General features: G+C 39.4%; 1 protein-coding gene and 1 pseudogene across 1 annotated transcript in view; one reads left to right on the forward strand and one right to left on the reverse strand.

The window, feature by feature from the left end:
* Sugct (succinyl-CoA:glutarate-CoA transferase) overlaps nucleotides 1–22607 on the forward strand; it is a 932078-nt gene that overhangs the window by 686386 nt on the left and 223085 nt on the right. The gene's annotated exons all lie outside the window — the stretch shown is intronic.
* On the reverse strand, nucleotides 15947–22273 carry LOC115070930 (annotated as a pseudogene).

A 22607-nucleotide genomic window follows, 5' to 3' on the forward strand; every position in this document is an offset into this window, starting at 1 on the left:
CTCCATGATGGTGTTATAGTTTGTTCAATCCTGATGCCCTCTGCCCAGAATACTCGGAGCTTGATGTGCTGGTGCGGCATGTGGAGGTCCCACCGAGATCTGAGGAAAGGAGGTAAGCGGACAGGGTCGTCCTTGGCCAGCGAGGATGTATTGGGGATAATACATAAGAATATCTGTAAACATGGGAAACGTACAAAGTAAACATGAACTGTAAAAGAAGAAACAATATTAAAAAGAGAGAGAAAAGAGAGAGGAGAGAGAGAGAGAGAGAGGGAGGGAGAGAGAGAGAGAGACAGAGAGAGAGAGAGAGAGAGAGAGAGAGAGAGAGGAGAGAGAAATTCATTGCATATCATAAAACAACTATGGCATAAAGTTGGTTAGAGGAGTGTTTTGTTTTTGTTTTTGTTTTTGTTTTTGTTTTAATCACCCCTGTGAAGGCGCTCAGTAACTGTCCTAAGTTTCCTCTGAGTTTCTTTTTAAAAATATTTATTATATTTTTATTTATTTTGTGTTGTATGTATGTGAGCATATGCTGGCATGCTCATCACAGTGTATATGTAGAAGTGAGGGGACCACTTGCGGGAGCCATTTCTTTCTGCCTGTAAGGGAATCCTGAGGATGGAACTGAGACTGAGGCTTGAGAGCAGGCACCTTTTTTCACTGAGCCATCCCCCCACCTCTGAGTTTCTTTTGTGTTTGATGTGGTGGTGGTGGTGGTGGTATGTGTATGGCATATGCACACAAATATGTGTAGAGGGGAAGTTCCTGGCAGAGACCAGAGAAGGGCATCAGGTGTCTACGTCTTTTGCTCCCTGCCTTATTCCTTAGAGGAAGGATCTCTTCCTGAACCCAGAGCTCATGTTTTTCACCTAGGATGGCATCCAGCAAGTCCCACCAATCCTCCTGACTCTGTCCCCTACAGTAATGGGGTTACATATGTACAGTAGACTATATTGGTCTTGTTACATGGGTACTAGGATCCAAACCCATGCCCTTATTGTTGCATAGAAAGTCTTCTTAATCACCATGCTATGTTTCCACTTTCCCCTGAGTTTCCTGCAGACATTTAAAAGTTAGGAACAGAAAGTGTTCGTATTGTTTTTTCCTTTTAAGTCAATTGAACGTATTAAGGTTTGAATTATTATAGTTACTTTTCTCATTGCTTTGACAAAATACCTGGTAGGAATAACTTAAGGGTGAAGAATTTATTTCAATGCATATTTTCAGAAAATGTAGTCCATCGTGTTATGTATGGAAGGCATGGTGAATGAAGGGTTCAGTCCACAATGGTTGGAACTTGTGGCTACTGCCTCTTGCATCTTGGTAGATTAGGGAGTAGAGAATAGGAACCAGAGCAGGGCTGGAGTATAATCCTCAAAGTCCCACCTGCAGTGACTCAACTTTCCCTGCAGTGCTTTCCATTCCAAAGGTTCCACAACCTCCCAAATTAGAGCCACCCAAGTGCTTAAACACATTTCATTCAAACCATAACAGAGCTTAAAAGAATGTTATCATTGCCTTTCAAAAAAAGCAAAAGAAGGAAAATGGTCATTTTAGGAAACATTTCATAGGCAGAAACTCTGCAGGAAGATGTTTGCAGAAGATAGGTCTGCTCTGAAATGAGCTAACGTAGCTCAGAATTTCGAACATATTAAAGTTTGCTCACAATGAACTCACATGCAGACAAGTATTTTCATGAAGTCTACTGTCAGTACATCTGTCAAGTCATCTGCACTTTCGGCCAGAAAAATAATACCATTACGCAGGTGTGTGGTGCGAAATCAAGCAATCGACAGTTGTCTTAGCGAGGTGGAGGTGCTCCAGGTCTCTTCTGGCTGGGAGCTTGTTTTTGTAGTGAATCTAAAGCCCCTGTCAACAATTCAAAAGGTTCAAAGTCTTCTAAACAGAATTGTGGATACCTGGATAAAGGTCACTTCCTAAGTGAGGCATGTAGTGTGCTTTCCTGTGTGTCTCATGGTTTTGCATAAATACGCTCACAATACATTAAAAGGTTTTGAACGTGATATGAACTGTGTACAGTTTGTCCCCACCGAAATACACGAAGAAGCTTGGTCTCCAGTGTAGCAGTGTTGAGAAGTGGGAAATGAGGGCTTGGTCTCGAAGAACTGAGTTGATTGCAGCCGAGGTTGATGGAAACGGAGCCCGGTGCTTTCTTCAGTCTGCCTCACACACATGCCCTGCTTTTTTACATGCACCTGTTCCCCACTTCTGCTTTCTTTTTCATCATGTTGTCCTGCCTGCTGGAGGCCTCATCAGGAGCCATGCAGATGCTGGAACTATACTCTTGGACGTGTAGAACTATGACATAAATTACTTTCTGTATAAAGAACTCAGTCTCAGCAATATACACTTTAGCTACTCCAAATGGAGTAATATAAAAAAAATACAGGGATTTTCATACAAAACTTCAAAAGCAAAAAAAAATATATATTTTTGTTGTATGTTCTTTCCTCTATGCCAAAATACAAAGTAGGTATACATGCGGTACAATACAGGGATACTGCTACTTAGAATACCTGTGACAAGACTTACCTGGGATCTGGGGACTCAAACTCCGGTCCTCATACTTAGACAGCAAGCATTTTACCCACTGAGTTATCTCCCTGACTCAGACTCACTATTTAAATTTTTATCAATCAATGTTTTTTTCTGAAATTCAACTTCCTTCTCATTAAACTAGTTATATTAAATTAATTTATCTTCAAGAAATAATTGACCTTTAAAATGACATAATTATTTTTGTAGATATATTTTATTTCATTTTTAGTTATATGTATTGGTGTTTGCCTGTCTGGTTATATGCACTTGAATATAGGTGTCAGAACAGGGTATCGAGTTCCCTGGAGCTGGAGTTACAAGTGTTTTGAGTCACTCCACCTGGATGCTGGAAAGTGAACTTGGCTCTTCTGCAGAATAGTACATTTTCTTAATTGTTGAACAACTCTACAGTCTGATGACTTACAATTTCCATAATGTTGGATATTATTCTGTATCTGAATTTTGGAGGACTTGATAAACTTTTATAATGATGACCGTGTGTGTGTGTGTGTGTGTGTGTGTGTGTGTGTGTGTTTGTGTATTTAATTTTAGAATACATCAGTATCTTCATAAAACCGATCAGGAGACTTTGACAAGTAAAGGGACTATTATGTACCAAAGTGGATTTTACTGAGTTTTTGCTTTGCTTTTGCTTTTGCTTTTACTTTTGCTTCTCTTGTGTTTAATTTTGCTCTGGCAAGTGATGGATTGTCAAGCTAGTGCTACATAGCAATTTTGACTCTCTCATGGGCTATTCATGGAAATAAACTTATGAACAAATGAATTTTTAATGACATGGTTTGCTTTATTTAAAAACAGAAATAAAAAATATAGTTTCGTTTATAAAGTTGAATTAAAAAAAAATCTCTACTGAAAAAAGCCAGAATTAAAATCCACATAGTAAATGGAGCCGAAGCACCCAGGGCAATGTGGCTTGAAAGAGGGAAAACTCCACTAATCCAAATCCACAGGGTAAGGCAGGGCAATCAATGCATCCTTCATGGTGAGTCTTGCAGGTCACCCCTTTTTTACAAGGACCATGGAATAAACTACCTGGCAAGGAAGGAACCATACATACTTAATTCCAGGGGATTGCTCCAGTGATGTTGCCATGTGCTACCATGGGGAACCGAATTTCATTTTCTTACTGGGCAAGGTCCCCAAACTTTTACATTTGGTCTAAGCTGCGAATGCTGCTGGCGGGTCTCAGGTGATTGTGAAACTGCACACAGCATGAGGGTGAGTTTAGGGAGAGATGAACATAAAGAAACAAGGCCAGCAAGATGGCTCAGCAGGAAAACCACTTGCCATAGAAACCTGATGATCTGAATTTGATCCATGGATCCCATGGGGGAATGAGATATCCAACTCCAGAAAGTTATTCTCTGACCTCCACACAAGCATTGTAGCATGTGGGTGGCCACATTTACACACATCATACATACATACACACAATGATATATAAAAATTTTGAAAAAGAGAAACAAAACAAACTAAATCTCCAATGCAAGAAGAGTTCACAAGCCCAAATTTGAAAAACATGTGGAAATTCAGACTATGATAAATAGTCACTACACCCAACAAATGGAGGATTATACCTGAGGTATTAGAAATAATTCATCATTTCTCACATTATTTGAATAAAATTATTTCAGAAATCTTTGAATAGATAAAAATGGATAGTATCCCAATTAAATAGTAACAGGAGATGACAAACAAAAATTAAAAAATTAAAACATTAGCTTGGCCAAGAACCCATCAGAAATCTTGCAGATGAATTTTCATGCAGATTAAAAGATAAAAATTCTAATAAAAAGTTGTGACTACTAGGTTGGATACAGTTGAAATGATGGTTAATGAGACGGAAAGTTTCATAGAATGGGGCAGAAAGAGCAGTTATATTATGAAAATGGACCTGGAGAGTGAATTGAAACACAAGGTATATCTAATAGGAATTCCAGAAGGAGATTGTGAAGAAAAAACAAAATATAGCAGGTGATAACTGCTAAGAATTTTCTAGACCTGAAGAAAATTGTGAATTTTCATCCAGGAAAAACATGGAGACCTAACAAATTAAATGAACAACTACTCCCCACAAATCTTATGTACAAATATTAATTGATGCTTTGAATAATATTTTTGAAATTAACTGTTTATTTCAGTCCTGGATTTTCCAAAAAATCCTGCTGAATTATTCTCTGTCTCTCTGATACTGTGATTTTCTAGTATTGATTTTATCCTGATACTAAGTCAAAATATATGTGACTAAAAGGGTCAAAGTCTAAATTTCATGTTTTTTTCTAAAACTAAGAAGAATAAACTTTGGTTTACCAGTAGGCTAGAAATATTTTCTCTTATTATTTTATGTCTGTATCCATCAACAATATCATTTATATTACTATCCAAACTAGTGTTTTAAAATTTTCTCCTGAGGCATGACTACTAATTGCTATTGTGCAAGTAGTCAAACGTCACTAGTCAATTCAAAACTATTAACCCCTTACCATTTTGACCTTTACCTGAGTGGTTATGAAATTACTTAAGTATCCCCAATCCATCTTACTTCAAATTCTCTGGAATTAACTTCAGAAGATTTTGCTTCCTTTGTGTATGAGGCAAGTAGAAATTTGGTGTTCAACTTATATACTGTGTGACATCCTAGCTAGCATGTACTCTGGTTAGTATTCTAATTAACTGTTGCTGAATTACAGTAAAATGCTGATGATACTTATCTTGCTTGTGGATCCGACATTTGAGGAAAGTTTTAGGAGACCAGTTTCTGGCTTCACTTGGCATCATGACATGATTCAAAAGGGGCATAAAGACATAATCACAAGCAGTCCTGGGATTCACTAAGGGTTTGTGCATTCAGAAAAAGCTTGATGCTAGTTCTTGACAGGCCCTTAGCTGGGGCTAGTACCTCAACACCTATATTTGGCTTTTCCATGTAGCTATTGGGGTTTCTTAGGGTATGATAACTGGCTTTCCAGAGGTGTGAGGAGGGCAAGCTAACTTTCTGCCTTTGTATCCTAGCTTAAGTCTCTTGGTGCCACTTTTCCTCATTCTGTTTGCTAGAAGTGAATCTCTAAAGCAGGCCCATATTCAAAGAGTAGGAAATTACAGAATTTTCCTTTAATAAGTAGTATATTATTCAAGTATTTATAGATCATTATAATCCAAATATGAAATGCCTATAGACAAATACAATTACAGTCATGTAGAGGCTAACAGGGACTTGGGGGATAGGGGATAGAGAGTTAGTGCTAATTGGATACAGAGTTCCTGTGTGGGATAATAGAAGAGCTCTGGAAATGGAAAGTGGTGATCATTATACAATAATCTGCATATATTTTATATACTTAAAATTGTTAAAAGGATAGTCATTACATATATTTTATTACAATAAAAACTGGCAAAATCTGTGTTCTTCTAAATAATTATCTCTAAATATTTGGGTCTTAAAGTCTTTAAAATTTTTTACTATCATATCTTTGCATGAATGAGGTGTGTATGTGGTCATAAGGCAACTTTGTGGAATCAGCTCTGTCCTTCCATCTTTAAATGTGTTCCAGGGATGGGAATCAGATCACACCAGGTTTGTACAGCAAACATCTTTACTTGCTTAACCATCTCAACAGCCTTTAAAAGATTTTTTTCTTGGTTTTTTTGTTTTGTTTTGTTTTAATGTTTCTACTTGTTGATACGTGAATGTTTAGGCTTCTTTTTCCTGTCCTGGCAGGAATTTCTCTAATGTAAAACACTGGACAATGGCTAACCAGTAAGTGAGATAATTCAATATATTTAGAGTTGCTTTTTGTGCCATTAGACCCTAGTTAGCAAACTGGCATAGCACATGGCTCTCTAGCCATATAAAACTGAATATCTCTTTTTGTTGTGATGATCCTTGATCAGAAATTTCAGATCTTAATCTTTTTATGTTTTACTAATTGAGGACCCCAGGGATATTCTACTGTATTGATACCTGGCTTCTTAGTGTTATGGAAGTGTTAATGTCTGGACATTAATTAGTTGGCTATTGTACTAACAGCTTGAAACAAACTCCTTGTTGGAGAATTTTTTGAGTTAAAGAATTCTCAGTAGGTAAGGCATTCTACTCAACCAGTCAAGGCAGAAGAAATGCTTTAAGTCCAGTATCATAGTGTCTCTCTTTCTGATTTTATGGTTTTTTATATGTATTTGATAGAATTATTATTATATATGCTGATACTGCTTTATATTTCCTAAGAACAATGTAGGTTAAACAATTGAGTATATAATGAATTTTGTCAGAACTATAGTGACTCCAGTTAATTTGCCATAAAACACTCACAGCAGTGCAGAAGAGGTAGTGGAAAGAATGTAAGAACCAGAAGATGAGAGAAGTGCTGTGAAATGTCATCTTCTGGGTAAGAAACAATCAATGCAATTTCAAACTCACAGCAGCTGTGGATGCATGAGAATAGTCCCATCAACAGTTAGGCTTAGATGAAGGAGAGATTCAGGGGCCCTACTCTTCATTGCTGGGCTATTGCTACTGGCAGATTCAAGGAGGGGACCATTTTCTTCAGTTGGGTACCCACTAATGATCCCACCAGACTCCAATAGACATTTCCAATCCATTGGTCAACTAGATGGCCCTGGTAAAAGTAAATGTCATACAAATAAAGCTAAAAGTCACCAATCTGGAAAAGGAACTGGTAGAGATGGGGGTGGGGTTGATAGGACTCAGAGGGACATAAAGAAGGAGGGGATTAATCAGAATGCATTGTATAAATGTCTGAAGTTGTAAAATAAGAAAATTAATTATAAAAAATGCTCATGTTGGTCCTGTTTCTGTAGTTACCTCTGTTTAATAGTGATTTCCCTTATCAGGCCCAGTTGCCTCCAGGGGGCAAGAGCAATAACCACTATCTTCAAATATCATCCAGTTGTTTTTAGTGGCAGATTTATGACCATGGTGCCTTGGTTGGGGTGTGTTATAAAGCATAAGTTACTACTATTAAAGTGAATTAGAGTGATAAAGGGTTGGGGTGGGGGTTAAGGAAGACACTGAGGTAGACTGTCCTTTTGGTAAAAGGTGTATTAACCCCCTTGAACCTACAGACAGATAGACAGCATGGCAGGGGCTCTGAGGAGAGTTTAAGTCCAAATGTCCTAGAATTTTGGGGTGTCCCTTCATGGTCTCATTCTAGGGAAATTGGTCCCCTCTTGAGATTCTTAATCTCATTAATAATTTAAGAATGGAATTAAATGGATGCTTGAAGACTATTTTATTAGAGTTTAAAAGAAAAACACTCCAGGCCAGGCAAGCTATAAATCTCAGCAGCTGCCTGAAGGAAGAGGATAGAGCAGAGAAGGAAAAGCGTCATGCTGGTTTGTATTGCCACGATGGAGGCCCATGGCATGGCAGCAGGCAGTCACATGGCAGAGAGGGAGGCCTTAGAGAAAGACTGAGGGAGCCCAAAGTGTCAGGAACAACATACTTAATTTGCCGATAGCACTGGAGATAAAGAGGCAGAAAAAGGGAAAAAGGAAAGTTGAACTTTTCTAAGGGCTGAGAAAAGTGAGCAGACACAATGAAACATGGTGGTTCATAGGGACTGAACAAGGAAAGGCAGGAATTCTGGGAAGGAAACATCAGTATCTCATTAAAGGAATAGTTCCACCCATCTCTTAGTATGGCTAAAGGTAAGCCTACCTTCCTGGTGGTTCCTCATTCTTTAGGGGCGGGCCTGTGGTCAGGTGATTGACCCACCCAGCTGCAATGTTAGGTCTCCACTTAGGTCAGAGGTTCTATTCTCTTGACCAAGGAGTTTTTCCTTAATGGCCCTTTACTGCTACTCTAGCATCAATGCCCTAAGTAGAAAGATAGCCTAGTAGGGGCTCTGATGAGAGTTCAGGACCATAGGTCTCAGAGGAGGTGGAGATTTCATATTGTCAAGTTGTCTCTTGATTTCTGGGCAGCAGGGGAAAGGAGAGAATTCCAGGAAATGAATGTGCCATGCTGAGGATGTGCGGAGGAAGGGGCACATTTAGTTAAGGAGTACCCATTATATGGATGGAGGATATGTTGCCACAGGTAGCCCTCTGAAGTTTTGGGCATTTGGCAACCAGATCTGTAAACTTAATTGGAGATGCAAGAGTGGCACATGTCATTCTCCTGGAATCCAAGAACATGGAGAGTCTGTTGACAAATTCATAGGCAGGCTCTTGGCAGGATGTCTGTCTCCCCCTGTAGTAGCAGAGATCCTAGAATCAACTCTGAGGATGGAGACAGAGAGGGTTACAGATGGATATAACCTGAGCAACTTCTGGTCTTGGATTTAGCATTTCTTTACTGCAGTCCTGGTACCCAGGGAGCCTGTTACAGGTTCACAGACAGCCCCCCCACCCCCATTAGGGGGCTTGCTAGTAGCTGTGAGGCTAGAGAAAGAAGAAAAGACTGCTTCAGGCAAGTGTGTCTTGATTAATCTGTGGCCCAGTACCCAATAAGTGGATTTTAAAATTTTATTATTTTTATTTTATGTCTGCGAGTGTATTGCCTGCATGTGTGTAAGTGTATCCATGTCATGTAATGCCCATGGAGGTCAGAAGAAGGTGTTAGATCCCCTGGAACTTGAGTTACGGATGGTTTTTAGCTACATGTGGGTGCTGGGAACCAAACCCGGGTCTTCTGTAAGAGCAGAGAGTACTCTTAACTTCTGAGCCATCTCTCCAGCTTGGCTTATTTTTTAAATAGCTGATTCAAGCTTGTTCCCCTAAGAACTCCACTGCTCTTATACTCTAAAATGCTTTCAAGTTATGGTTGGATGGTGAAAGCTATGGTTGGATGGCCCCGTATAAGCTTATCTGTTGGGCAGGAGTCATTCATTTCATTCATCCTAAAGAATCCTGGTTTATCTTGGAATGATGGTTAAATCAGCCACTTGGTTTATATCTCCTTGAAAAATCTTAGGAACAAAGTGGTGAAGCCAGATTACGGTGTGCTTTCGAAATGCTCTTCATTTTCTGCTTGGAGGTGAGGAGGGGACTCATTCCCCAAGAATGGTGTCTTGCTGCAAATGTACTACATAGGTCAGTAAAGGACAGTGTATATAAGAAAAAACAATGTAGCAGGGCCGTGATGCTTACTGTGTACAAGAATGTTGAGGGTTTGTGGTAGAGGTAGAATGGTCACAGCTGGATAAGAGAGAGGAGGTGATGGGTTTCTTCAGAGATGATACAGACAGAGCATGTGCTAATGTCAAAGCCAACAGAAAGTCTTAATCTCAGTAAAGAAATATCATTTAAGAGCCCATCAGATAACTCTCCTCTTATTCTGTCTGGGCATGCTGAAACCATAGCCAACCAAAGAAAACTTATTGGATGGTATTCCATTTAAGTAGAAAAACGAGATGTCAAGAATGAATTGGGTGAACAATCGGATGACTTGAAGTTTTTTTGGGGGTGAGTACAACACAATTTTTGGTGTCTTTTTAAATATCTATATATGTCTCCTATGCTATACTGCTTATTAGTAGGTCAGACTTCATCTATTACTTCCCCTTGAGTGTCTGTCTTCCCAGCTAAATTGTAAACTGAGAAAGACCCAGATTTCCTGTTTGCCACTCCCTTCTCAATATAGTGCTAAGTGTAGGTTCTGTGCTAACTAAAGGTTGGCCCCAAAAGCTAAGCGTAATATTAAGGAAGACTACAGTATCTCAACCTGAATGAAAGTCTTTGAATTCCAGTTCTATTTGAGACAAAAATATAGCAGACACTTGACTCAATCACAATGAATATACTGCTTTTTCAGTTTTTTGTTTGTAAATGAAGATAATATGATTTATGAGAATATTATAATAGAGACACTATATCTAAAGAGTTTCATTTATTTTCTCATTTTTAATACATGCTCTAAAATGCATTTTATTACTTAAAGTAACTATGTTAAAGCCATCCTCCTTTGGCTTTTGCTTGATTCATTAGCAAAGACCAGTGCAATGAGAAAGCTGTAAAGAATCAGCCGGGGTTTAAATATGTACATAGTTAGGATACATAGTCATAGTACATATAAGATAACATAGTTATCCTTAGGATGCTTGCTAGAAACTTCATTTCAGAAGGCTATAAAGCAATGCTTGCACCTTCCTAATGAACTCTTTCTTCAAACCTCTGATATCTGTCTTTTCCCAGTAAACCCAACAAGTCAGAAAATCAAACAATGAAACAAACAAACAAACAAAAAGCTAAAACTAGCCTTGGGAAGTGAAGTAAATATTTACACATGGCTTCCATAAGCATGATATATGTTTAGACTTCTAGTGTGTTTCCATTTGTGTACCCTACCACCTCAAGACATAAGCTGCTAGCAGCAGGAAGCCTTATCTTGGACATATTTTGTATTGTACTTTATTGTTCCTAATGACTGTCAGAGTCCATATATGTGTGTTGGTTCATATACTATACAGTGTAGACACATGCTTGGCTAATTCGGCAAGCATTCTTATCTCAAATGCTGTTTTCTGTTTGGCTGCTGTGTAAGTAGACTTGAAGCTTTAGCTACAGCTGTCTTGAGAGTCCATCTATAAAAGTGCAGGTGTTCAGCATTAGCAAACAGTTCTTATTATATGGATCAACTTTTGGCAGCTAGTAATGATGTTTCCTGAGATTGAAAAATGATTTTCTACCTTAAACAGTGGTTTCAAATTACTGGAATGCTGAATGAAAAAAAAAATCCCTAAATTCCTCTCATCAAGTAGTATTGAGACTGTTTTTGTTAGTTGTATACATTTCATGATTTGTATATTTTATAGTAGAATGTAAGGCTTTCTTTTAACTGTTGTGGTTAGATTTAGGTCCTTTGCCAAATGAAGCAGACTATGAAGAATTAGGAAGCGTAATGCATCCTGGGATCTGTTCCTGGTAAAGGGGCCTAGGATCTGGCTGGCAGCCAAGGAAGGACCTGGGGCTAGAGAGGACGTTTTCAAGGCTTTATAGAACTAGGGCATTTTTGTATTCTGTTATTGGAGATTTGGTTTACATCATCAGATCTTAGCAAATGACCTTTTATCCCCATTTGCAAGGAATTCAACTGTCTTTGGAATATAATTTTCCCCTTCTTATCTGAAAGTCACAAGTGGGTAGAATTTAAGCACTTTGTAATGTCATTAGTTGAGGAAGTTGAGGGATCTTCTGTACACAGTGCCTGCACTTCCTATAGATGGACCTATCGATTAAGCCAGGTGATAGATATTTAGCTTGATAACTTCTTTTGTTTTGAGACAGGATTTCACGATGTGCTCCATTCTGGCCTCAAACCTGCCATCCTCCTGCCTCTGTGTCTGTCATGCTGGGGTTACAGGCCTGTGCTACCAGTCCAGCTTGGCTTGTTAATGTCCAAGCTAAAAACAATGGCTTAAAATTGAAGAAGAGGGCAGAGAGGTTGTTAGTCTTGAACATTATAGACAAAAATATAAAGCTTACTTTTAGTTGGTTAATGACACTTCCTTGTAATATTTGAGTTCTTCATTGCTTGCTTAGGAGTTTACTGAGCTAGTAGTGAAACAGGGTTAGGTCAATAAATAAATGACAAGAGAGTGTGTTGGGTGGAGTGGGAAATATAATTGACTCCAACTCGAGTAAGGCTAGCTCTGTTAATAATTTTCTACACTTTGGTAACATATCGCTGCCTTTTTAAACTTTTTAACTCCCCTCCTCCACTGCCTTTTTGGAATCTTTACAAGGCAAGTAAGCCTTGATATTAAGGAAAACCAAACAAACCAATGTCAAGATCTGAGCTAAACTCTACTTTAGCAGAGTTAAATTACGGCCCATGTCAGGCAAATCAGAAACGCCCATGTGTGAAGGTTCCCCTTTATCATCTTACCTTCTCCGTCCCTCAGGTCTTCACAGGAGAGTGCATTTCAGGTTTTTGTTCAACATATGAAAGGCTCAGTTTCAAAGGCTTGGGTTTTCACATCCATGTCAATATCACAGATTGAAATGTGACACGAGTACCTGGCTGCATAGTTTCTTTAAACCTGAGCCAGTAATACTGCAGAACGTTAGGGGAGGCCCTCTTTCATCTCACACTTTAAAGTGGGGCTTGTTGATGTAACCCAGTTTCCAGTCTTCAGAGGTCATTCTGTAATGTAGTGCCATGATGGGAAACCCATCAATCCTGTTTGAAGTTCCTTTCCTTCCCCTGGTATTTACCTCCACTTTGTTTTGTAAAGTAAGTTTGGTAATAGTGATATTCTGGCTTGCCAATGTGTGATGATATGAATTCCCCTGACACTCATCAAGTGCCTTTTTAAACAATGCACTTGCTTTTGTGAGGATTATACTGAGGATATAATTATGAGGGGGAATGATAGAAATAAATATGTTCTTATAGTAAGTACTTTGGATAAATTTCTTCCAAGGAGTAAGTGATCAAATGCAGAGATACTAAACTCTAGTTCCTGGCCTTCCTGTGACCTTTGAAAGCGTAAAAGTTGTTTTCAGCAATTAGTATGAAATCAGGTGGTGGTCTCAGTGCAGGTGGTGTTATACAGCTGTGGAGTCACAAACTGAAGGTAAAGAGGAGGGGAATGGACAAGACCCAGGGTTAGCAGAAGGAAGGGTGTGTTAAATGCCTATGACGTATTTGGGGGTCCTTGGTAGAAGATACATAATAAAATGAAAGGCTTCAGCATTTTTGGTGGTCTGTGTCCTAAATTAGGAATCAGAATCAAGGATGGACAGGGGCTGACACCTGTTATTAGGAATAAGGGGAAGTACAAATTTGTTTGGGCATCAGGTCATTGAAATGCAGGTTGAAATGAATAACAGTGCAACTTGGGCCATTTGTGACTTTCAAAAACATATCATTCGATGATTTTGTTCATTGGGTTTCATATGAATAGATGCTGTTTTCAATAGCTGAACTGGCTTTGCTCTTTGTTTCAAAATGCCCCTTGCTCTCCTGTCCCTAACACAAGGCCAGGATTATAATGAGGTGATGGATTCTATCAGCAGCTGCCTGTTGTGACAATCTTCCATTGTCTTTGTTAACTGGTTCCTCCTAGAAAGGAGAAACAAGTAACAAAAGAAGACCTGCAATTCAAACTATAATGCTGGTAGTGACCACAGAAGCTCCATTAGTTCACCTTTCTCTTCCTCTAATTGATACATTCTGATTATAATTTCTCACCCCTTTGCAAACATCTGCATCATGAGCAGTGGCAATAATGTCTATTTAATTCTTTTTAGTGGTACTTTTCAGTGTGAGCTCCGTGCTAGGCACAGCTTCCTCTAAGACTTCTGGGCATTGCGTGGATTTGTGGTACTAGAAAAAGAAATAAGGGCCATATTAATATAACTCCCTTCCAAAGAGGTTGAAACTGTTGATTTCAAATCATTGTCAAAGCGAGGTTTCATACAAAAACCCCTAGAAGCCACATCTCTAAAATCGGCTAAGCTGTCCAATTTCAGTTACTTATTTTTAATTTTTTTTTATTTATTTATTTTTATTTTAGGTGTATGAGAGTTTTGCCTGCATGTATGTAAGTGACCCCATGTCATGCAGAGTCCACAGAGACCACAAGAGGGTGTCAGATCCCCTGGAACTGGAGTTACAGACAATTGTTAGCTGCCGTGTGGGTGCTGGGAAACAAACCTGGGTCCTCTGCAAGAGCAGTGTTCATAACCTCTGAGCCATCTCTCCAGCCCTCCAATTTCACAGTCATATTTTTCCCCAGGTTAACATTCTTCCTGTGTAGTATGGCCATTTCAGAGCTGGAAATGAGTCTGAGGTCCCAGGCTCCTCTGAGTCACGTTTGGTGTCTGCTAGGGAGAAGATAGAGCCTCGGCTTTCCAAACCACTTTTGTCTTTTAATAGAACAACTCTGGTTTTCCTTTTTCACATTTAAAGAGTCAAACAGCTTACAAAAAAGAAAAAGAAAAAGAGAAAGAAAAAAATCTTTTGAATAATGCTAACTCAAAAGATGCCTAGGCCCTCTCCCAGTGTTCAAGAGAAATTAGAATTTTTCCTGTCCAAATATCAGAATGTAAAATCTGACAGTATATGCCAGTGCAGTACAGGGAGGGTAATTTTCTTCCTTTCCAGGCATCCTGACTAAGGTCCATAAAACAGAAACATCTGTCTTTCTGGAAATACTGGGAAGCAAGGAAACTTTCACCCTTCCTGCCAGCCCCCTCCTACAGGAAAGGGATGTATCTGATTGCCTGATTGGGGAAAGTAAGTGGCCTATGCTACAGGCCCCCAGGGTTGGCTTTCTGTCAGCCAGCTTGCCAGCAGGCAGGACATATTCTCCCTGCCTCCTGTAATCTGTGGCAAGAAGCTTCTGCCATGGGAACACCTAGTTTGGGATGGTTCTAGAGAAGTGGGGCGCTTGATGTGACTTCTTGTTCCCTGAGCCAGTTTTGTTAGTAATGATGTTGATCCCCACCTGACTCCTTCCTTGCACAGTCAGCAAGTTGATAGACTATAGGACTGGAAACCTGGAGGATACTTCCTTGAAGAAGTCCCAGCAAAATCCATCCTGAGCTCTTGTCAGTTCATTCTTGATTTCTCCCTCTTCCCATACTGACTTGTCCGACCATATCTTCCATGCAAGACCAGAGACCTGTCCTTTCCCAGGTTCTTTCTTGCCTGTTTCTCCCGTTCTCTCAGGCCACAGTGCACAACACTGCACAGCGGACTGTGCTCTGCTGGCTTGAGAACTTTTCTTTATCTCTCATTGCCCCTGTGCTTTGGTTTAATTCACAGGCCTATGAACTGTGATACATGGGTTTGTTTCTCTCAGAAAGCTATCATGTTTTTCAGAATTTTGTGTAGCAACATTTGTTGATCCCAACAAAACATGCAGGGGGTTCGGCCTAGTTTTATAAGAGCAGCTGGCTCAAACACCACTGTTATAGGATGTGCTGAACTCTTTAATGTCAGGATAGGTTTCCTCCCCATCAGGATCTGAGGGTTGGTCAGTTGCTGGGGACCAAGTTGTCTGGCATGAAGTTTGGCAGCTCCTGAAGTTTTCTGCTTATTTCCCTGTTAGGCAGACTCTGTGTGACATGTGCCCTCCTCAGCCTGGCTCCCAGGTCTACTAGAGTCCCTGTGTGAAGCCAGCCTCCTCTCCAAGACTAGGGCCTGGGGGAGGCAGACAGTGCACTTTGCTTCAACTTGAGTGACACCGTGCTTCTGTCTCAGCTCTTCTCCAGGGCTTACGGGAAGATACGTTTCAAAGTGTTTCTTATGTTTTGTCTCCATCTCCTATCAATTTTCTACTTCCACTGATGTGTGAAACTTACTCCAGTGGGTCAAATGACTGGAATTGTTTTTCAGTTTGACAAGTAGTTGTTGTTTATTAACTGACCAGATAGAAGAAACACCATAGGAGACACTTTAGTCCATCCTTCGAATGAGCCTGTTGATCTGCTCTTCCCTATTGCCAGCACCACCTTCCAGAGCATGGCTTTTCTTTTTCTTCATTCCCCCTCATGGAGAAGACAATTTGAAAGGCCACAGGAAGTTATTTGCTTCCTTGAAGTGTTTCCCAACAGTATAGATCTTGTGACTCAGATCCTCCATGAAGATGATGCCATATTTACCAAGAGATTGAGCAATCAGTTATCTGTCATGGCAATCTGCTTCTTACTGATTTTGCATAACCACACTTGTAGATAAATTCATTTACTGACTTTAGGTTGGGATGCCCTATGCAATGTACGGCTCCACAATCCTCAGCATGTTAATTTGAAGCCTTGTTGAGATTAACAAAGCTGCCATTGAATGTCTGGTGCAGGTGAAGGAGCTGTAACACCTTGTGAACTTTTGGGCTGATACCATTGATAACTCTAATACTGAGGACAAATGCCACTTTGGGTTCTGCGGGTACATAGAAATTGCTGGCTTTTCTTGCCATCCTGGCCGTTCAGATCTCAGTTCTGTGCGTCTATCTGTATTCCTTGCGATACTGATTTTTAATCCATCTACTGAGCAGTAGAGCACTTTTGAGCAGGTATGCCGAACTATGCACACTCTGCTTCTTTTCACGTGCTTCTCGGCACTTGAGTGAGGTGCCATACACTACGCCGCAGGTAGTTCCCACATAGGCTACAGCTCTCCTCTTTTCCTCATTTCTGTTGGCTTTTTGTCTAAAATGTCCTCTCTACCCCTTAGAGAGCAAGAGGAAGGTGCTACAACAGCCCCAGTGCCTGGTTCTGGGCATGGGCCATGGCTCTCTTTTCTCTCCTGGATGCATGTGTGTGTAAAGCCCGGAGACTCAATAGGCATTAAAGGAGAGTTGGCAGGGCTGGCCCACCTTGTGTGTTCTTACTTCACTCTATGAAAGCAATAACTGTTAATTACTGACAAAGAAGCTTTCTGACACCTGAGTTTCCCTACTTCTCCAAAGCATTGTGAATTTTCCTATAACAAAGAGGCATCCCTTTTCCACAAACACTCACTTCAGTAAAAGTGCCTGACAGAGAATGGAAAATGATTCCATATAGTCTGAATTCAGCTAAGAGAAGGTAAGTCTCAGGCATAGATACCTGACAGAGATTCTTTAGTCATGTCAGTGTAGATGCCAGGATCCAGAGGCAGACCTTAGTCACTGCAAAGCCCCACACCTCACTGAGGAGTAGGTAGGAAGTTAATCTCTTAGTCAACTAAACTGAGAACTTCCATATTCTCACCTGGAGCTCAGGTCCAGTGTCTCAGTTTCAGGTATGGATACCCAATCACCTCCTTTCATCTCCTTTTGAATAGTAGGTTTCCAAAACTGAGCTCTACCTTCCATTTCCAACTCTACCATCACCAGCTCCCCAACAAGATTTTAGCCAAATTGATTTTAACCTTCTTCAGCGATCCCCTAGTCAGTCATTTCTTCAAGCAAGAATCCAGCAGTGACCTTCAGTTCTTTCTTCTTCCCCACGTACAACACAGCAGAAGATGGTATGTTTCTTTGTTAGCATACAATTCAAAGTGTCTGTTACCACCTAGGTCATTTTCACCAAACCTGAAGCTCTTTGTTGTCTCCTTTTCAGTTTCTCCATCTTTATTCCTTTCAATTTACTTCTATAAAGCAGCCAGCCTCTTAGAAATATAATTGGCATAACGGCTGCCAATTAATGCTTTGCTTAGAGCCTGTTAAGAACAGGCCCATGTTTTTGAAGCAGAGTGAAGTGTCCTTCTCTCTGTGCACTGTGGGATCTGGCCTCTTTGGAGAGCTTGAATCTTCTCGTATCTCACTTTCCTCCCTCCCTGCACCATAGATTGGCTCTTTCTATTATAGGTGTTTGTCTAATGCTTTTTCACTTGGGGCCTTCACACCGTGGCATTCTCTCACTTGTCTCCACTTCATTGCATTGCCCATTTTTCTTCTCCTTGAGGATTTTATTACTAAGTCACTTCTTCAAAGAGGCTTTACCTGACTCTGCCATCTAACTCTTCCATTCTTTTTACTCCACCTTTACATCCTACCATTTCCTTTATGGTGCTGTGACAATATATAGGTCTCTGTTGCTTAGTGCTTTAAGTCACTCATTCCAGGCAAATAGGCGCATACTTTTTTTTCACCAAGTAAAGGTCCCTGTACTCCATAAATGTCTGTAGCATGAATGAATCCTAGTGTGAGACAACATACGTGGAATGGTGCTGCTGGAGTAGAAATCAGGCATACTTTGCAGCAGAGTGAGGATCACCCAGCTCTTGAGGAGAGGGCACAGAACATACTTGTAGGCTTCAGCAGAGGAAGTCTGGTACACCTGAGAGTCACAGACCTTTAGCACTTATGGTTTGGACAGGGCAAGACGGGAATAGATGAAAACTGATAATATCAGGATCTTCACGCTTCTGCCTCACTGGGGCTTGCCAAGTAACTGAACGTCTATGAGGTAGATCCTCATGAGATCAAGGCACTTGAAAGATAGATATCAAGTAATATGTGGAAACATATCAGACTTGTGTATTTGGCATGGTGGGTCAAGTGCAGCTATCCAGTTTTTACTAGAGCCACTCGGGACTATGTCTTGTGTGCCACTAAAGTCATCACACATTTCAGAGCAACGTACTTAGTGAGAATGTACATGTGGAACATTTGGAAGGTACATAATCACTATGACCTCTATGGATATGGACACACTGTAGACTTTTTAGACAAACTCTGGGTAGAGGGCAGTTGATCTATTGTTTTTGTGACTATATAAATGAAAGTCTTACTGAAACAATGTTCCGGGGCAGACCCTATCAGATTTCCTGCCTACATTTAGAACATTGAAACATGTGGAAGTTGGACCTCTTGTCCAAGTTTGTGCAGCTATAAAATAGAAATCCTGACTATAAACCCAGGTAATTGGCATATGATCTTAGTTACTACATTACAAATACAATTGCAACCATTTCTCACTTCATACATTCCTTTCAAAAAAGCATAGAGTGATATCTATAACCATCTAGGGGTGACTATTAAAAGTACACTTTACAAAGACTATGAAACTCTAAAATATAATAATAATTCTAATAAAATATTGAAAGTGCAGAAACATGAAAATGAAAATAAAATCACCTCTATTCCTACCAGTATTAACCACTATAAATATTTCAGGATATTTCTTCCAAGACTAAAAAAGATATTGTTAGAGATGAAATCATTTTAACACATTTAACAATATTTTACTATTTTCCTTATATCATGACATTTTCCTCATAAATAAATTATTCTTCCACATTTTCAGAGTTTTAATATTTAATTCTATGGATGTTAATTTGTTTCCTTATTGTGACATATTTAAATTATTTTAAATAATTTCATGGCTGCCTTTTGTAAATAGCACATACTTGTCATGAGTTGAATTGTGCTCCCACAAAGATGTGTTGAAGTCCCAAACCCTGGAACTTATGAATGTGATCTCATTTGTAAATACTCTTTGCAGACATAGTTGAGTGAAGACATTGAATTGATGCTGGCCCTAAATACAGTCACTGGTCCTTGTATGAAGAGGTCTAGCCAGGCGTGGTGGCTCATGCCTTTAATCCCAGCACTTGGGAAGCAGAGCAGGCAGATCTCTGTGAGTTCAAGGTCAGCCTCGTCTACAGGCCAGCTAGAAGACCCTGTCTCAAAAGACCAAAAAACAAACAAACAAAAAAGGTCTCAAAATAGTGGAAGACAGACAGAGACAGGGAAAGAGAAGATGACTGTAAAGACTGAAGAAGACCCCTTCCCGAAGAAGACCCCTCCCTGGAGCTTTCAGAAGGAGCATATTTCTGTTGTATCAGCCTGAGGAGACTAATGTAATAGTAATACTTTGACCAAATCTGGGAAACCTTTCCCTTAAACTGGGATAACTTAATCTATTTTCATCTACTACTTGACTGCCCTTTTATTTTAGTTGATTTTCTTACAATTTTTGTCTTTTTATTTGTTTGTATTTTCTCCAGGGGTTTGAAATAGCTATTTTAATTATATTTATATTTTTCAAAACTATTCTTGAAAGCATATTTTTCTAATTATCAGAATTAAGATGGAAAGAGTATTGTTTGAGCTGCCTATCATGAGATTGGGAGTTGATCAAATGAAGTTTTCCCCTCTTTTCCATTTTTAACTTTAAAATATGGTGATAATACCTCATGTGTACTGGGCAGGTGAAATGCCACTGTGATAGTCTTTACACATTGCATCTCTTCTTTGCAGCCGAAGAGACTGAGTCACTTAAAAGTCATGTAATTTGTCTCAGCTACTTTGCCGAAACTTTGGCAAAACTTTGACAAAACTACCACTTAAGAAAGGGACCTCTGTTCCTGGATCCATGACTCCTATGCTGCACACCATCTAAATAAACTCTGGGGTTTCAAGATCTAATTATCAGGTTATAATGTGTTCCATTAATGACAGATTCTAGTGATTTGGGATGTTTTATTTTGGTATTAAGCATAGATTAGTGTATTGATTTGTTGATTTTGAAACTGAATCATAGAGCCTTGATAGGGTTAGTGGATGTATGAGGCTCTTGTTCAAATCTGAAGTATCTTCCATCTCAAGATAGAAGCAGATTCAATGATCATCAGTTATTTGAAAAGAAGTCAGGTAGCTGTAATTTTAGAACACCTAGAGACCCAAATGTTAGGAATCCGTTGCTGTTCCTTTATTCCTTATTCAGAATGAACATGTTATTTTTGGTTACTTATTGATGGATAACAAATCACTCCAAAATGCAGTATCTTGAGAAAATAAACATTTATTGTCTCAGTATTCTGTACTAGATATCTATATCTGACTTAGTTGGGTGCCTTTAACTCAAGGTCTTTCAGAAGAATGCAGTTAGTAAGGTGACCTGCAGGGCTATATTCTCTAATGAAGGCTGTGTTATAGAGATTGTGCCATTAGGCTTCATTTTCCTTCAAAATGTTGCACTAAGGGCCTCACTTTCTCCTAGACCCTTGGGTAGAGGTATTTCTCCATCCCATGCCTTGTGGAGCTCTTGGTGAGCCTGGTGATAACACGGCAGTGGGAGTTCTTATGGACAGGAGAGCATGGCCATCGATAAAATGCAGTCTTTCTGTGAAATCTTCTTGGATGTGACATTCTGTTACCTCTGTCCCATTTTCTTAGTTGGAAGGGGATAACTAAATGTAATCCATGTTCAAGAGAACACATGGAGTTGACAATTACCAAAGGCCAGTATAGAGACTGACTACTACATGGTGACCTTAGCCTTCTGCTCATAACATTTAAAAATCATACTGCTAAGCATGTTTGAAGCACCCGAAGCCACTTTGTGGCAGCTAGCAGTGAGTGTCCAGCCTGCCAGTGCATTTTACCTCCTCTTATGATGCAGCAGTGATCACTTGGGTGTGTTTTAACCAAATTTTAGCAATAAACCAGATGTTCTTCCAATTTTGCAAAAGACATTGCTAGAAGGATCAAAATTAGTTGCTGTGTTTTCCTGAATTTTGAGATTTCTTTTTACTCCTGTATCTTAAAATTCTTATCAGGCTATATCTAGACATATGTGTTTTCACTGGTCTTTATGTGAACCATTGACTCTCCCACAGAGCATATCTTCCTCCCCTATCTTATGGCTGCTCTTCTTCAATTTCATTCTTTCTTTTGGAAACACACTTAACCTCAACTTGACTCTGTGATTTTTTTCCATCTCAAACTGTCACTTTCTTCTCTCTACTTAGTGTTTTTTTTTCCTTTATAGTCTAAGAAAGCTCCAGTTCTCATCCATCATTGATTTTGCTATAAAACTTCAATAAGATTTGGAACATTTTAATTATAATAGTGTGGTTTTATGATCTTATGGTTGTCACTTTTATAATCAATTTTGTATTTTGCTTTATTTATTATTATTAATGTGGAAGACATGTGCATGTCATGGCACACAGGACAACTTTAGGGAATCAGTTCTCTCCTTTCACCACGAGTCCCAGGATTGAACTGACATCCTTGGTCTGTGTGGCTAGCACTTGTACCTACTAAACATCTCACCAGCCAGGTCATAGTTTTTTATTCCTTCCTTTAACCTTTTGCCTTAGACTATTCTCTTCTTAAGATTATTTTCCTATCTTTAGATGCCTTATCTTCTTGTCCTTTGTTAAGGAAACCAAATGCTTCTTTGAAATTTCTACTCAGTCCTGAAGTAGATAATATTATAAAGTCTTGTAATCTTCCTTATTTTCTATATACTATTTCTTCTTGACTTTTCTGAAAATTATTTTGTCCATGTTGGCTTGTATCTAGTCAGTATTTTTCTTTTATTTCTGTTTTTTTTTTTTGAAACAGGCTCTCACTGTAGTTCCAGCTAGCCTAGAACTCACTATACCTCCATCTCATAGATATCTGCCTGCCTCTGTCTTCTGAGCACTGGGATTAATGGCTTGTACTACCATGCCTGACCTAGTTAGCATTTTTCAATAAGCAAAGAAACTAGATTGTTCATCCTTGGCATCCTGAGACTGTATGATTGTCTTAGCTGTCACGTGGAGGATAGGCTTCTGTATTTGACTCCATCTCCTAATAGGCTGAAGTTACAGGGTGTCTTTATCCTATCACCAAAAC

The sequence above is a fragment of the Nannospalax galili genome, unplaced genomic scaffold (genome assembly GCF_000622305.1).
Source record: "Nannospalax galili isolate Female #2095 unplaced genomic scaffold, S.galili_v1.0 scaffold54, whole genome shotgun sequence".
NCBI classification, from domain to species: Eukaryota; Metazoa; Chordata; class Mammalia; order Rodentia; family Spalacidae; genus Nannospalax; species Nannospalax galili.